Source organism: Lampetra planeri, unplaced genomic scaffold (genome assembly GCF_965212315.1).
Source record: "Lampetra planeri unplaced genomic scaffold, kcLamPlan1.2.h2 scaffold_282, whole genome shotgun sequence".
NCBI classification, from domain to species: Eukaryota; Metazoa; Chordata; class Hyperoartia; order Petromyzontiformes; family Petromyzontidae; genus Lampetra; species Lampetra planeri.
Window position 1 is genome coordinate 1 of NW_027615109.1, and position 6,392 is coordinate 6,392.

The window sequence follows — 6,392 nt, forward strand, 5'->3', positions numbered from 1 at the left end:
CCGACGGAACGCAGAGCGGCCAATCAGAGGCCGGCGTTGAACGAGCGCAGGGCTGCGTCGGCCAATGGGAGGTTCCGGCTGGAGTTTGAGGACGACTGGGGCTCTGTGACATCGCTGATCGTGAACCCGGTGACGAGCGCACACACTCGCCCCACCACTCATCCCACCACTCACTCGCCCCACCACTCACCCCACCACTCACTCACCCACCCACTCACTCACCCACCCACTCACTCACCCACCCACTCACTCACTCACCCACTCATCCACCCACCCACCCACTCACTCACCCACTCACTCACCCACCCACCCACTCACTCACTCACTCACCCACTCACTCACCCACTCATCCACCCACTCACTCACTCACCCACCCACTCACTCACCCACTCACTCACCCACTCATCCACCCACTCACTCACCCACTCACTCACCCACCCACCCACTCACCCACTCACCCACCCACTCACTCACTCACTCACCCACTCACTCACCCACTCACCCACCCACTCACTCACCCACTCACCCACCCACCCACTCACTCACTCACTCACTCACTCACCCACCCACTCACTCACCCACCCACTCACCCACCCACTCACCCACCCACTCACCCACTCACTCACCCACCCACCCACCCACCCACTCACTCACCCACTCACCCACCCACCCACTCACTCACTCACCTACCCACTCACTCACCCACCCACTCACCCACCCACCCACTCACCCACCCACTCACCCACCCACTCACCCACTCACTCACTCACCCACTCACTCACTCACTCACTCACCCACCCACCCACTCACCCACTCACCCACTCACCCACCCACCCACCCACTCACTCACCCACCCACTCACCCACCCACCCACTCACCCACCCACCCACTCACCCACCCACCCACTCACCCACTCACCCACTCACTCACCCACTCACTCACCCACTCACCCACTCACTCACCCACTCACTCACTCACTCACCCACTCACCCACCCACTCACTCACTCACCCACCCACCCACTCACTCACTCACCCACCCACTCACTCACTCACCCACTCACCCACCGACTCACTCACCCACGCACTCACTCTCACTCACTCACTTACCCACCCACCTGCTTACTCACCACTCACCCACTCACTCACCACTCACTCACCCACCCACTCACCCACTCACCCACCCACTCACTCACTCACCACTCACTCACCCACCCACCTGCTTACTCACCACTCACCCACTCACTCACCCACACACCCACTCACTCACCCACTCACTCACCCACCCACCCACTCACTCACTCACTCACTCACTCACCCACCCACTCACCCACCCACTCACTCACCCACTCACCAACCCACCCACTCACTCACTTACCCACCCACCTACTAACTCACCACTCACCCACCCACTCACCCACCCACTCACTCACCCACCCACCCACCCACCCACTCACTCACTCACTCACCCACCCACTCACTCACTCACCCACCCACTCACCCACTCACCCACCCACTCACCCACTCACTCACCCACTCACCCACCCACCCACCCACCCACTCACTCACCTACCCACCCACCCACTCACCCACTCACCCACTCACTCACCACTCACTCACCCACCCACTCACTCACCACTCACTCACCCACCCACCCACCCACTCACTCACCACTCACTCACCCACCCACCCACTCACTCACCACTCACTCACCCACTCACTCACTCACCACTCACTCACCATTCGCCACTCACTCACCACTCACTCACCCACCCACCCACTCACTCACCACTCACTCACTCACTCACCCACTCACCCACCCACTCACCCACTCACTCACTCACCCACCCACTCACCCACTCACTCACCCCACCGCTCACCCCACCGCTCCTCTGTGTGTCTCTGTGTGTCTCTGTGTGTTTCTCTGTGTGTGTCTCTGAGTGTCTCTGTGCGTCTCTGTGTGTGTCTCTGTGGGTGTCTCTGTGTGTCTCTGTGTGTCCCCACACATATCTGTGTCTCCGCGTGTCTCTGAGTGTCTCTGTGTGTGTCTCTCTCTGTGTTGTCTCCGCGTGTCTCTGTGTCTGTCTCTGTCTCTGAGTGTCTCTGTGTGTCTCTGTGTGAGTCTCTGTGTGAGTCTCTGTGTGAGTCTCTGTGTGTGTCTCTGTCTCTGAGTGTCTCTCTGTGTCTCTGTGAGTCTCTGTGTGTGTCTCCGTGTGTGTCTCTGAGTGTCTCTGTGTGTGTGTCTCTGTCTGTGTGTGTCTCCGTGTGTCTCCGTGTGTCTCAGGGGGACGACCCAGGCGAGTTGGCGTCTCTACTGGCTCAGCGCTGTCGTCTGGACGAGCGAATGGAGCTGGCGCTGAGAGCACGGATCACATCGGAGATGAACAGCGAACAGAGATCCCAGAGTTGATGCACACACAGTGATACACACACACACACTGACACACACACTGATACACATACACACACACTGACACACACACACACACACTGACACACACACACTGATACACACTGACACACACACACACTGACACACACACTGATACACATACACACACACTGATACACACACACACTGATGCACACACAGACACACACACACTTACACACACACTGATACACAACAACAACAACCGCCATTCGCCACTAAGTGGCGGTGACGTCACCACGACGCTTGTGCCAGGCCATGTGCACCTTGAGGCCACGTGAAGTGTCGAACGCCCGCTGGCAGGAGGTCACGGGGCAGACCCAGCAGGTGCCACGGGTCGACTGACCGAGATGACCGAGATGACTGGCTGATGCACCACCTGTGCCCCCTACTGTACCAACTTGCTGTGCTTTAGCCACCCGGCGCTCCGCTCGTTGTTGTGAGCGTCGCTCCTCCGCCCTCCGTTGTTGTTGGAGGACGACTGCCTCCAACTGGCCAGTAGCGTCCTTCACGAACCTCCTCCACTGAGGCCGATCTTGACACCGCTGGTACCGGTCATCGGCAAGTCCACTCAGCTCCACGTCCTCCTGTACCACATCACTCCATCTCTTCTCTAGCCCGTGTCACTCACCCACTCACTCACCCACTCACACACCCACCCACTCACTCACCCACTCACTCACCCACTCACCCATCACTCCATCTCTTCTCTAGCCCGTGCCGCGCCCGTTTAGCCCCCCTCGATTCGGCCGAACAAAAGCTTTTTAGGCATGCGGTGGCTTGCATACATACACATATACACACAGACACACACTGATACAAACACACTGATACACACATTAACACATGCACACAGAGACACGTACGTATACCACTCATACATTCAACCCATGTCTGTGTACATATCGTGTCTTATGCCACCTATAACTCCAAGCTCCTGTGAAAAAAATGGAACACAGCCATTGTGGGGCCTATTGACACGGCCATTGTGAACCCATTGAGGGAGAGACACCCAGACCAAGTCTTAAACCCAGGATCTTGGTGTTTCTGACTCGGCCATTGTGAACCCATTGAGACTCAGATGTTAAACCCAGGATCTCGGTGTTTCTGACACGGCCATTGTGAACCCCCATTGAGAGACAGAGACACCCAGACCAGATCTTAAACCTTGGATATCGTTGTTTCTGACACGGCCATTGTGATCCCATTGAGAGACATCCAGATCTTAAACCCAGGATATCTGTGTCTCTTGACAGGTCCATTTTGAACCCCGTGAAAGACAGACACCCAGATCCAGGTCTTAAACCTTGGATATCGGTGTTTCTGACAGGTCCATTGTGAACCCATTGACACTCAGATCTTAAACCCGGGACATCTGTGTCTCTGTCACTGCCATTGTGAACCACCGTGAGAGAGACACCCAGACCTTAAACCCGGGGTCTTGGTGTCTCTAACACGGCCATTGTTAACCCCCGTGAAAGACATCCAGATCTTAAACCCAGGACATCTGTGACACGGCCATTGTGAACCCCATTGAGAGACATCCAGACCAGGTCTTAAACCCGGGGTCTTGGTGTCTCTGACACGGCCATTGTTAACCCATTGAGACTCAGATCTTAAACCCAGGTCATCTGTGTCTCTGACTCGGCCATTGTGAACCCATTGAGAGAGAGACACCCAGATCCAGGTCTTAAACCCAGGATCTTGGTGGCTCTGACACGGCCATTGTGAACCGATTGAGACCCAGATGTTAAACCCAGGATCTCGGTGTCTCTGACACGGCCATTATGAACCCATTGAGGGAGAGACACCCAGACCAGATGTTAAACCCAGGATCTCGGTGTCTCTGACACGGCCATTGTGAACCCCCATTGAGAGACAGAGACACCCAGACCAGATCTTAAACCTTGGATATCGTTGTTTCTGACACGGCCATTGTGACCCCATTGAGAGACATCCAGATCTTAAACCCAGGATATCTGTGTCTCTTGACAGGTCCATTTTGAACCCCCGTGAAAGACAGACACCCAGATCCAGGTCTTAAACCCGGACTCTCGGTGTCTCTGACACGGCCATTGTGAACCCATTGACACTCAGATCTTAAACCCGGGACATCTGTGTCTCTGTCACTGCCATTGTGAACCACCGTGAGAGAGACACCCAGACCTTAAACCCGGGGTCTTGGTGTCTCTAACACGGCCATTGTTAACCCCATTGAGAGAGAGACACCCAGACCAGGTCTTAAACCCAGGATCTCGGTGTTTCTGACTCGGCCATTGTGAACCCATTGAGACCCAGATGTTAAACCCAGGATCTCGTTGTCTTTTACAGGTCCATTGTGAACCCATTGACACTCAGATCTTAAACCCGGGACATCTGTGTCTCCGTCACTGCCATTGTGAACCACCGTGAGAGAGACACCCAGATCTTAAACCCGGGGTCTTGGTGTCTCTAACACGGCCATTGTTAACCCCCGTGAAAGACATCCAGATCTTAAACCCGGGACATCTGTGACACGGCCATTGTGAACCCCATTGAGAGACATCCAGACCAGGTCTTAAACCCGGGGTCTTGGTGTCTCTGACACGGCCATTGTGAACCCATTGAGACTCAGATCTTAAACCCAGTTCATCTGTGTCTCTGACTCGGCCATTGTGAACCCATTGAGAGAGAGACACCCAGATCCAGGTCTTAAACCCAGGATCTTGGTGGCTCTGACACGGCCATTGTGAACCGATTGAGACCCAGATGTTAAACCCAGGATCTCGGTGTCTCTGACACGGCCATTGTGAACCCCCATTGAGAGACAGAGACACCCAGACCAGGTCTTAAACCCAGGATCTCTGTGTCTCTGACACGGCCATTGTGAAACCCATTGAGACTCAGATGTTAAACCCGGGGTCTCGGTGTCTCTGACACGGTCATTGTGAACCCATTGAGGGAGAGACACCCAGACCAGATGTTAAACCCAGGATCTCGGTGTCTCTAACAGGTCCATTGTGAACCCCCAGCCCCAGCTAGAAGTCAAACTGTGTTTTTTTGTGTCGTGATGAGGTCACGTGGTGTATTTGTACAGTTTTTTCCCTCGAAAGTTTAAAATATAGAAAAAGAGAAATGTGACGATGTAGCCTCAAGTCGATTTTGTGTAGACTGGGCGAGAAGGGTCACCTGGGTGGTGGTGGGTGGGTGAGTGAGTGGATGGGTGAATGAGTGTGTGGGTGGGTGGGTGAATGAGTGGATGGGTGAATGAGTGTGTGGGTGGGTGGGTGGGTGAATGAGTGGATGGGTGAATGAGTGGGTGGGTGAATGAGTGGGTGAATGAGTGGATGGGTGGATGAGTGTGTGGGTGGGTGGGTGGGTGAATGAGTGGATGGGTGAATGAGTGGGTGGGTGAATGAGTGGGTGGGTGAATGAGTAGGTGAATTGGTGGGTGGGTGAATGAGTGTGTGGGTGGATGAGTGGGTGGGTGGGTGGGTGGATGAGTGAGTGGGTGAGTGAGTGAGTGGGTGGGTGAATGAGTGTGTGGGTGGGTGGGTGAATGAGTAGGTGAATTGGTGGGTGGGTGAATGAGTGTGTGGGTGGATGAGTGGGTGGGTGGGTGGATGAGTGAGTGGGTGGTTGGATGAGTGAGTGGGTGGGTGAACGAGTGGGTGGATGAATGAGTGGGTGGGTGGGTGAATTAGTGGGTGAGTGAATGAGTGGGTGGATGAATGAGTGGGTGGATGAGTGAGTGAGTGAGTGAATGTGTGGGTGGGTGAATGAGTGGGTGTTGAATGAGTGGGTGGGTGAATGAGTGAGTGAATGTGTGGGTGGGTGAATGAGTGGGTGGGTGAACGAGTGGGTGGGTGAAAGAGTGGGTGGGTGAACGAGTGGGTGGGTGAATGAGTGGGTGAGTGAGTGAGTGGGTGGGTGGGTGAGTGGGTGTTCGTGTGGGTGAATGAGTGGGTGGGTGAATGAGTGGGT

General features: G+C 55.1%; 1 long non-coding RNA gene across 1 annotated transcript; it reads left to right on the plus strand.

Annotated features, from left to right (window-relative positions):
- The first annotated feature begins 6 nt into the window (after positions 1–6).
- Positions 7–5,549, plus strand: LOC144740751 (uncharacterized). Its single transcript, XR_013589758.1, has 2 exons — positions 7–129; positions 2,283–5,549. It is a non-coding gene; the product is annotated as an uncharacterized LOC144740751 (long non-coding RNA).
- The last annotated feature ends 843 nt before the right edge of the window (positions 5,550–6,392 follow it).